An 11,680-nucleotide genomic window follows, 5' to 3' on the forward strand; every position below is an offset into this window, starting at 1 on the left:
ACCACACAATTACTCCAGTCTATATATAATAGTAAACTTTATTTTATGTAGTGCCTTTAAAAGCAACATCTCAAAGTGCTTCACAAACAAAAAAACAGAAAATAAAAAAAGTCATAAAAATGCCTTTCTATAAAAGTAGGTCTTTAAGCTAGATTAAAAAGCATTAAGAGTGGCACAATCCCCTATCTCTTTAGGAATGGTCTTCCAAAGTTTTGGGGCATAACGTCAAAAAACCCTGTCACCCATAGAACACAGGTGAACAGAGGAACACATAACAATCCAAGATCAGTTGAGCGAAGTTGCATGAAATGGTGTAGACTGATAAGAGATCAGATAAATACTGTGCAGCTAAACCATGTAAAACCTTAAAAGTAAGAAGTACAATTCTAAAATCAACGCAAAACCTGACAGACAACCAGTGCAGGGACTCTGAGCAGGAGTGATATGATCCCTTGCACGTGACCTTGTCAGGATACGAGCTGCTGAGAGTGTGCTTCTGGAGACGCCTGCAAGCAGAGCGTTACACTAATCAATCCTCGAAAAAACAAATGCATGAACCAGCTTTTCAGCTACAGAAGCAGAAAGCATAGGTCACACCCTAGAGATGTTTCTAAGGTGGACAAATTATGCATTAACAGTATGTTACACATGAGGGTCAAAAGTTAATCCAGGATCAAAAATAACTCAAATTTCTCATTTTGGATCTAAACTCAAGCATGGTACCATCAACTGACAAGTTTACAGCATTGGCTTTACATAACTGGTGGGCAGTGCCTAGCAACATAACCCCTGTCTTGTCACAGTTAAGATGCAGAAAGTTTTGTGACATCCAATTCTTAATATCAGAAATGCAATCAGTGAGCACAGAGGCAGCAACATCAACATCAGATTTAGTATGCACATAAATCTGTGCGTCATCTGCATAAAAATGATCATTCAGACCATGTAATCTTAGCATGAGACCAAGAGGAAACATGCAAATACTAAATAGTAGAGGGCCCAAAATTGAGCCTTGTGGGACACCAGAGGTTACCAGCCCAACCTCAGAACTAAAACCGCCAAGAGAGACAAAGTGTTGTCGCCCAGTAAGACCGAAACCATTTTAGTGCAATGCCAGAAATGCCAAACAAACTCTCTAACCTATCAAGCAGGGTGGCATGATTTAGAGTGTCGAATGCAGCACTAAAGAATGCCCACTATAGGGGTGTTTCAGTGCCCTGTCAGTAATCGTCTGTTCTAGTTTTCATAGTGCATTGTCTAAGCAGTTTTGTCTTGGTCTGGCTTTCACCCACTCCTTGTTTTAATATACAGGTAGTACAAATAAAAACTGAATTTGAATGTGCAATTATAATCACTTCAGGGATACCTGATACCTCATACATTCATTGTCTCTGTGCCGTAACACTACATTTGTAATCTCACTAAGCAGATGATTCATCACTGATAATCATACACAGCATATAATAACACATTTCGCATGACTGCTGCTTGTAACACATGTAAACACACTTATATGAGAACATGAATGTTACAATGTGCTCACTTGTTGAGCCATTTCAGTTAAAATAAAGGCTTTTTAAATACAAGCTAGATTACCCCGATGTGCCTACACACACCAACACCGAACTTGTAGTTTAAACACTTACGTGCACTTTTATTTCCAAACAAAACCCTAATTCCTTTTCAGGGCAGTGACTACAACTTTCTCTGTCAATAACTAAAGCTGTGGCTAAGCTGTTTACCAGCAAACCAAACACAGCGCCTCTGCTCCAGGCAGCTGTTCCTCCTTCAGCCTGGCTGCACAGGGCTGTTCCTTCATTAGCCTGTTTCACAGCAGCCTGGAATGAATGAACTGTGGGGTTTTTATTTCCCCACAAACAGGCACAGCCAGCTGGCACCAATTGACAATAATTTCCCAACGGTCGAAACAATTACACAAATTAACAAAACAATTAAACACACATTTGCGCGTGTGTTTGGCAGGGAGGGTTTTAACCCCCTCCCTGCCGTGATACAGTATCTATAGTATTTCTTATTAACCCCTCAAGGGGGTGAATGGTCCGTTCTATGCCCGTGTTTTATGCTGAGTTGTATCTAGAATATCGTCAACCTTCTGTAAACACATTAGACTAGATGCTTATCTTCCGAATTTTCGAGGTAAAGTACATGGACTTGCATACTGTTGAAAAAAGTAATTGTTAAGAAAATAAGCTCCCTTACTGAAGGGTGCCAAAAAGCTCACTAATTTATTGTATGATTAACAAATAACTGTGTTCTGTAAGAGTTTCCTATACGACAAAGTTACCGGCTGTGTTTTTGTTTGACATTAACGTGTAGGTCTACAGTTACAAATTTTACTGCGGCTTGAATAAATGTAATTGTATTTGAATAAATTGTCATGTATTTAAATACTTGATCAATGGCAACAAAATAGGTGGCAGGAACACAATGCTTTTTAGATGAAACAGTAATAATAAAATCTTTCTGGAGAAACGCAAGCAGAAGTGTGACTTGTCTCAGTGGAGCGCTGGAGCGTGGAGAGAAACACAAGCAGGAGCTTGCCAGTCAATTCCTGGTGTTTAGAAAGATCCTGGCAGCCCAGTAGGGGTATGTGGAGGACATCCCGGACAAGTGGGTGAGAAGGAGCAGCTCCTCCCCAAGGACGGCATGACCAAGGCCAGGCAGCACATGGAGAGCCTGAATCTGCTGGTGTGCTTCTGCAGAGGCCCTGATGGAGAGTGACCAAGTCGCTTCTTGCAGTCTGCTGACTTCCTGCTCAGGGAGCTGGAGTTTGGGATGACGGTCTTCAAGGTCCCTGAATGCCTGCCAGGGCCACATTCTCTGAAGGACTGAGGTGATATCACCAGACACCTCAGAGCTGCTCTCCCAGGCAATCAGGCTGGAGAGAGGAGCCGAGAGCAGCAGACAGGACCAAGGAGCACCTAACGCGGGTCTAAGAGAGGCTGAGCCAGCAACACTGAGGCCAACTGTAGCAAAGACTGCTTTGAGTCTGTGACACTTGTTGTTAGTGGTCAGAGCAAACAGAACCAGTGAGATGGACCAGGGGGGACAGGCTGCAGCATTCCCTCTTCAGGTTGCTAGTCAGCCAGCTGTGGATGCGCCCCAGCCACCCTACCAATGGGGCTTTTCCTTATAGAACAGAGGTATGTCCATAAGGGAAAAGGAAAGGTCTGGAAGAAAAGGATGGGAGAGAATAAACAATGGATGGGGTCCCTGAGTGGCTCACCTCCCACGTGGTGTGCAGGGGAGCGCAGAGGAGCATCCTGGCTGTGCCAAGTTCTCTTGGCTGAGGATCCTGTAGTGCAGTGGTTCTCAGTCTGTGGTCTGCAGGATCCCTTCAGGTGGTCCATGGAAAGGTTACGTAATTACAGAGAGGAAGTGGCAGCATAGTTTATGATCCCATTGAAACCCAAAATCTGAGACCTTAAAAACTTGGCTACAGAAGCAGGAAGAAAATGCATACATGGATAATAAAGGTCTAAACTCTCTGTCATATATAGTTTTGGAGTGTTTAAAATGTATTCTTTACTAGGGAGTTTTCATGTATTGAGCTCACATGCACTCAACACAGCAGCTTGTAAAGTAAGGGGATAACACATGGCAGGGCGTGCTTTGTGTTGCATTAACATACAGCTCCTACTCTTTCCTCCCATGCTGTCCTTCTCTTCAGCCAACTTCTCTTCAAAGCCGTTCCTCCTTCACACAACACAACGTTCTGCAGTGTTATCCTGCTTATAAAACTCTCCTTCCTCCTGGATACAGTTCTCTTCACTCTCCTTCTTCCTGTGCTGTTTTTAGGTAGATGGTTAGAATGAATGAAAGATGATCAGTTTGAGAAGCCGAAAGAGAAAAAAGAAAAGGAAGTACATCTTTTCAGAACCAAACCATCAATTATCATACTATACCATGTGTTTGAATTTAAAATCCCTTTTAATTGGCAGAAGAAAATGATTTTAAAGAGAGTAAAAACATTGTTCATGTCTAGTTAACACTTCCTTGTGCCACCTTGTTCTAATTAAACCAATGCTTGATGGATATGAATGTTACAGGTCTTTAGCTCACCAAGCTGATAGAATTTTTGCAACATTATTATATTACAGTACTATAAAAAAAAAAAAAAAAAAAAAAAAAAGCAGTGATGGTTTTAAAGTCACTTGGGCACCAAATAGCAATGGTGTAGAAAAGGTACAGTACTCGCCACAGGGCACTGAATTGCCACATGATGTTGATCACTCCACAGTGACACAACTTGGTCCATAGGGTGCTGTGCATCCCTAATGCAACTCTAGAACATTCAGAGCTCACTCTCCACTGACCACTATCACAGTTTAACCCCCAAGTGACCTGTGCCTCACGTTAATCACATCCAATGAGCCATTTTATACAAGTTAACCCATGGTGTGCAGGGTGACCTTTACTGTACAAGAGATCTAATCTCTTGCAGTTTGCACAAGAGGACCACGCAGCATAGCTGAGCTGCTCTAACTGCGCAATGACTCTTATACAAGAACAGGCACTCTACACACAATGTAGTAACTTACTATAAATCACACAAATGAATAGCTGTAAAACACAACATATATCCCCCAGTCATGAAATGGTTAAGTACAGAATCAGCTGCCACAGTCCCTAAATTCTTGTAGGCCTACAGGGGCTGTGTTCTGCCAATAGCATTAATGGTTACTATTTCTATTTTGCTCAGTTTGTAGCGATTTCATCTTTTTCTTTTCTATCTCTGCATTTTGGTAATGTTTCTTAAAGGTACCAGGTATGTGCGTTTTGTCTTGATTTTTGAGTACTGAAATCAGGAGTGGTGTTCTATGCACAGGAGAAGATGTACTGGAATTTTGGCAAACACCTCACTGTGACTGGTTGATTTATGATGTGTAATTTATAATCAGTACAACAACACATGAGAAGGAATGAAGTTGCACCAAGATAATTGTACATCTCAGATGTGCTGTAAGCCTTCAACCTCCCTACAACAGCATGCAATGCTGTGTGTTATTGTATTTATAAAATGACTCACTGTTGTTTTACAATTCAAAGTACAGTAATGTTTTCATATTGTGAGACGAGATGGTGTTCCAAACCGAGACATTGTATTGACACACCCACATGCTTTCCGGACAATCAGAGCACTTTGTTTACTCAAGTCATTCTATAAGCAGCAGCTGCACTACAGCCTCCCTGGAGAACGAACAGAACCAGCATCTGCACCACAGCCTCCCTGGAGAAAGAACAGAACCAGTAGCTGCACCACAGCCTCCCTAAAGAACGAACAGAACCGGTAGCTGCACCACAGCCTGCCTGGAGAATGAACAGAACCAGCAGCTGCACCACAGCCTCCCTGGAGAACAAACAGAACCAGCAGCTGCACCACAGCCTCCCTGGAGAACACACAGAACCAGCAGCTGCACCACAGCCTCCCTGGAGAACACACAGAACCAGCAGCTACACCACAGCCTGCTGGAGAATGAACAGAACCAGCAGCTGCACCACAGCCTCCCTGGAGAACAAACAGAACCAGCACCGGCATCACAGCCTCCCTGGAGAACGAACAGAACCAGCAACTACACCAAATTCCCAAATAAAAGAATAAAGACAAAAAAAAAACAATCATGGTTTTTAATAAATGTTTTAGCTCACATTCAAAGGTGTCATAAAGATGTAATATTATAATTCTTTAATTTTTTTTTTTTTTTTTTTAAATCCATCCATGCAAAAAAATAAAATAGTAATCCTACTGGGTTTCTATGGAAAGACTTGACAGAAACATCCAACACAGAGGAGGCAATTTTCACTTCAACCCAAAAACATTTTTCACAATGGTCAGTTTCTTTTTCTGAATTGCTATTCATTTTGTTTTATTTGTGTTATCAGCAGTGTCAAGGGCAGGCACACACAAAGTCTTCAGTTCCCTTTCAAGGGGAAAAACAACCATTACCAAATGGGAAGAACCTCTCTGACCGTCGATCACTGAGCATATGAACAGGGACTTCCTCACTCTGCCTCAGCTACCTTCCAGCTTGGGCCTACGCGTCCCTCTCAAGCCTTGGGCTCTCCTAGCGCAGCCACGCTTCTCCTCGACGCAGATTGACTCTGCTGTATCAGCCCGGCATCGACCGCACTCTCTTCGGCGCCGACCCAGATGCCGATTGACTCGGCACTGACTGCTCGACACCAATCGCGCTCTTCCTCGGTGCCGACTGCAACAGCCCGGCACCGTCCGTGCTCTTTTGGGCACCCACCTCGACACCGACATAGATGCCGATTACCAATGCAGGTACAGTGGCTTGCGAAAGCATTAACCCCCCTTGGCATTTTTCCTATTTTGTTGCCTTACAACCTGGAATTAAAATGGATTTTTATTTGGATTTCATGTAATGGACATACACAAAATAGTCCAAATTGGTGAAGTGAAATGAAAAAAATAACTTGTTTCAAAAAATTCTAAAAAATAAATAACGGAAAAGTGGTGTGTGCATATGTATTCACCCCCTTTGCTATTAAGCCTCTAAATAAGATCTGGTGCAACCAATTACCTTCAGAAGTCACACAATTAGTTAAATAAAGTCCACCTGTGTGCAATCTAAGTGTCACATGATCTGTCACATGATCTCAGTATATATACACACCTGTTCTGAAAGGCCCCAGAGTCTGCAACACCACTAAGCAAGGGGCACCACCAAGCAAGCGGCACCATGAAGATCAAGGAGCTCTCCAAACAGGTCAGGGACAAAGTTGTGGAGAAGTACAGATCAGGGTTGGGTTATAAAAAAATATCCGAAACTTTGAACATCCCACGGAGCACCATTAAAGCCATTATTAAAAAATTGAAAGAATATGGCACCACAACAAACCTGGCAAGAGAGGGCCGCCCACCAAAACTCACGGACCAGGCAAGGAGGGCATTAATCAGAAAGGTAACAAAGAGACCAAAGATAACCCTGAAGGAGCTGCAAAGTTCCACAGCGGAGATTGAAGTATCTGTCCATAGGACCACTTTAAGCCGTACACTCCACAGAGCTGGGCTTTACGGAAGTGTGGCCAGAAAAAAGCCATTGCTTAAAGAAAAAAATAAGCAAACACGTTTGGTGTTCGCCAAAAGGCACGTGGGAGACTCCCACACATATGGAAGAAGGTACTCTGGTCAGATGAGACTAAAATTGAGCTTTTTGGCCATCAAGGAAAACGCTATGTCTGGCACAAACCCAACACCTCTCATCACCCTGAGAACACCATCCGCACAGTGAAGCATGGTGGTGGCAGCATCATGCTGTGGGATGTTTTTCATCGGCAGGGACTAGGAAACTGGTCAGAATTGAAGGAATGATGGATGGCGCTAAATACAGGGAAATTCTTGAGGGAAACCTGTTTCAGTCTTCCAGAGATTTTAGACTGGGACGGAGGTTCACCTTCCAGCAGGACAATGACCCTAAGCATACTGCTAAAGCAACACTCGAGTGGTTTAAGGGGAAACATTTAAATGTCTTGGAATGGCCTAGTCAAAGCCCAAACCTCAATCCAACTGAGAATCTGTGGTATGACTTAAAGATTACTGTACACCAGCGGAACCCATCCAACTTGAAGGAGCTGGAGCAGTTTTGCCTTGAAGAATGGGCAAAAATCCCAGTGGCTAGATGTGCCAAGCTTATAGATACATACCCCAAGAGACTTGCAGCTGTAATTGCTGCAAAAGGTGGCTCTACAAAGTATTGACTTTGGGGGGGTGAATACTTATGCACGCTCAAGTTTTCTGTTTTTTTGTCTTATTTCTTGTTTGTTTCACAATAAAAAAAAAATTGCATCTTCAAAGTGGTAGGCATGTTGTGTAAATCAAGTGATACAAACCCCCAAAAAAATCAATTTTAATTCTAGGTTGTAAGGCAACAAAATAGGAAAAATGCCAAGGTGGGTCAATACTTTCGCAAGCCACTGTAGCTCAGCACCGACACGTTTGCTTGGCACTGACGCCCCACGCCATGTCAGTGCACTCTGCATGGTTCTCCGCTGGGTTCCACCAGTGTGACTATTGTATGGCAAAACTCCCCAAACAGGATGGGCACACTTCCTGCACTAGATGCCTATGGCCAGACCACGTGGCCAGGGTGCTGGCAGGTGAGTTGAACTGCTCTTCCTGCCAGAAGTTATCTAAACTAAGCGCAAGAGGGCAGCCCTCTCCCCAGCGGAGTCTCTCTCCTCGGGGCATAGGAGAATGAGATCTGTGGTCCAGGGTCATCCTCAAAGGTCCTCTGGAACCCCATCTGCCACTGTGTCCAGGGAGCTCCCCCATACCCGAGTCACCCTCCCCTTCCCCACCACTGGTGCAGAGGCGTAGGCGCCCCTCCTTGGAAACGAAATGGTCACCACCAAGGCGGCACCGCTCGAGAGGGCGTTTGCCAGGAGGCAGGCAGTCACCTCGGAGGTACTGCTCTCCTTCCCCACGTAGGTGCAGGCGCTCTCCCTCAGTTGCCAGAGAGTTGCCAGAGATGCCAAAGCTCGTCACAGCGGCGTTTTGAAGTGCTTGCACAGACAGTGACTTCAACAAGAGATCACCAATCTTCAACAGAAGAATGCTGTGTGCTTAGTAAACCCAAGTGATGCGCTCTGCGGCTTCTACTCCAGGTACTTCCTGGTGCCCAAGAGGGACGACGGTTTCCGATCTATTCTGGACCTCAGGGTCCAGAATATGTTCCTCAAACAAAGGAAGTTCAACATGTTGACCGCACAGCGTATCCTCCAGTCCGTCCAGCTGCAAAGACCTGCATGACGCCTACTTCCACATCCCTATCCGTCCCGCGCACAGAAATTATCTACACTTCGCCTTTCAAGGCAACGCGTACGAATTCTGCGTGCTACCGCTTTGCCTCTCACTGGCGCCCCGCACATTTTCCAAGTGGATGCAGCACTGGCTCCACTCAGGCTAAATGGTATTCAGATCTTGAACTCCCTGGACGATTGCCTAGTTTGTGTGCTTTCCAAAGCACGCGCCGAGGCGCACACCTCGTCATAGATCATGTGACGAAGTTAAGGCTCTCCATACATCAACAAAAGAGCAACTTCGTACCGTCTCAGTCCACAGTGTTCCTGGGGATCAAACGGATTAAAAAGACAGGATTCAGTCATTGGAAGTCACACTCTCCCAATTCAGAGAGGATGCTCTTCCACATGTCAGAATTTTTTAAAAGCTGTTGGGGCTGATGGCAGCCGCCTCGAGAATCCTTCCCCTTGGAGCCTACACAAACCACCAAGGTGGCTTGTGCTCGCCAGGCTTTCACCACGCAGCGCACATACTCCTGTCTTGGACACACAGAAACTTACGTTCCATCAGGGCGGTTCACCTCCCAGGTGTGGACAACAGAGCAGCAGACTTCCTGTCCAGAGGAGCTCCAGAAGCTCGGAGTGGAGACTGCACCCTCAGGTTGTGAAACAGATTTGGGAGAGGTTTCGTACTGCACAAGTTGACCTCTTCGCCACAGCCGAGTCCACTCATTGCCCCCTATGGTTCTCTATGGAGAGAGACGGGGGCCCCCTGGGAGTAGATGCGCTAGCTCACACCTGGCCACAGGGGCTCTTGAATGAGTTCCATCCGCTACCGCTATTACCCATGACACTAGAGAGGTTCAGGGTGGAGAAAGACCAGGTTTTACTGGTCGAACCCAGATGGCCGAGGCGCCCCTGGTTTGCTCTCCTCTGTAACACGTTGTTGGGTCAACCGTGGCAGCTCCTGCTCCACAAGGACCTCCTGAGCCAAACGGAGGGGTTATTTTGGCACTCGTATCCAGCTCTGCTCCAACTTTGGGTATGGCTGTTGAATGGAGCCGTCTATCCAGACGAGGTTTGCCAGATGCAGTGCTGCAGACATTCCAGTCTGCTAGGGCACCTAGCACTAGAGCACAGTATTCAAATAAATGGAAAGTTTTCCAAGACTGATGCATTGCTGAGGGTCACGATCCTGTGACCTGCCCTATTGAGACAATCCTAACCTTCTTACAACACTTGTTTGATGCAGGAAAATACACATCCACTCTGAAGGTCTACCTGGCAGCAATATCAGTGTGCCACAATAAAATTGATTCTGTGTCCCCTGGGAAACATTTCCTGGCAGTGCAGTTTCTTAAAGGGGCTCGGAGGCTCTGTCCTCCGATGAAAAGCATGGTCCCTAAGTGGGATCTGGAACTGATGCTGGGGGTCTTTACGGGTCCCCCATTTGAGCCCATGGCTTCAGCACAGCTGTGCCCGTTTCCCTCAAAGTGGCATTTTTATTAGCCATTAAGTCTGGCAGAAGAGTAAGTGAGCTTCATGCGCTGTCCATCGATGACACATGTATGGCTTTCACTGGAAATGACTCGCGGGTAACATTAAGAACAAACCCAGCCTTTTTGCCAATGGTGGTCTCATCATTCCATATTAACCAACCAGTGGTTTTGGAAACTTTCAGACCTCCCCCGCATGAGTCAGAGGACCGTAGCCAGCACACACTTTGCCCGGTCTGGGCTCTGCGCTGTTACATGGATAGGACAGCGTCCTGGAGACAGTCCAACCAGCTTGTCTTCTATGGGTACCGCTCTAGTGGTCAAGCCCTATCGAAGCAACGTCTAGCGCACTGGGTGGCAGATGCTATATGCTTGGCGTATGAACAGACGGACTTCCCCATGCAGGGTGACATTACGGCCCATTCTAACAGAGGCTAAGCGACTTTGTGGGCTCTCTTTCATGGCACCTCCTTGGATGAGCTCTGCAATGCTGCTACATGGACAGGTAGTCAGACACTTGCACGGCACATTTTTACCGCCTTGATGTTGCAAACTGAGCGAAGCCCTCTCTGGGCTCTAGGGTGTTGCAGGCGGCACGCCCTTAGGCGTCATGAGGGCTCTGAGGCTATCGCTGTGAGGCTGTACTGCCAGTAATCTGGAGCCACGACAGCTTTGGTACAGCTTCCCATTTGGTAATGGTTGTCATTCCACTTGAAAGGGAACATTAGGTTATTGCCATAACGCTGGTTCCCTGAAAAGAATGACAACCATTACCCTTCAATTTCGACTTACTCCTCACAGCAGGGCTCTGATGAGGCAGCTTTTTTTTATATATATATGCTCAGTGATTGACGGTCAGAGGCTCTTCCCACTCAGTAATGGTTGTCATTCTTTTCAGGGAACCAGGGTTATGGTAATAACCTAACTTTGTGTTATTCCACCCCTCGGTTCATTCAAAATAATCTAAACTATGATTGATATTTCTGGCTCTCAAGATCTGAAATCACAAGATAAATTATTTCAGTTTGGAACATTGTACAATATACTTACTCTAAACTATTTATCATATTCAGTACACAAACAAGCATGGAGCCACAAGTAGAAGGGTTATATTATAGTTACTAGCCCAACAATAACCCTTATAAAAGTTTCAGCACACCAAAGGATAACAGCATGGTAAAGCATATGTTTGCATTGTAAATCTCAGAAAATCATGAAAATGACCTCTTCTTCCTCCCAGCTGACACTGCATGACTTACAACACACTGAGACATTTGATACACGAAAGGCTACTGTGTGGCCAGACTAGGACAGGGCCATAAACATAACCAAGTTGTAAAATACCTATTTGGTGGAAGTTAGCTGGACAGATGGACCACCCAACTTTCTGAGAAATCACG

The sequence above is a fragment of the Polyodon spathula genome, chromosome 23 (assembly GCF_017654505.1).
Source record: "Polyodon spathula isolate WHYD16114869_AA chromosome 23, ASM1765450v1, whole genome shotgun sequence".
Lineage (NCBI taxonomy): Eukaryota > Metazoa > Chordata > Actinopteri > Acipenseriformes > Polyodontidae > Polyodon > Polyodon spathula.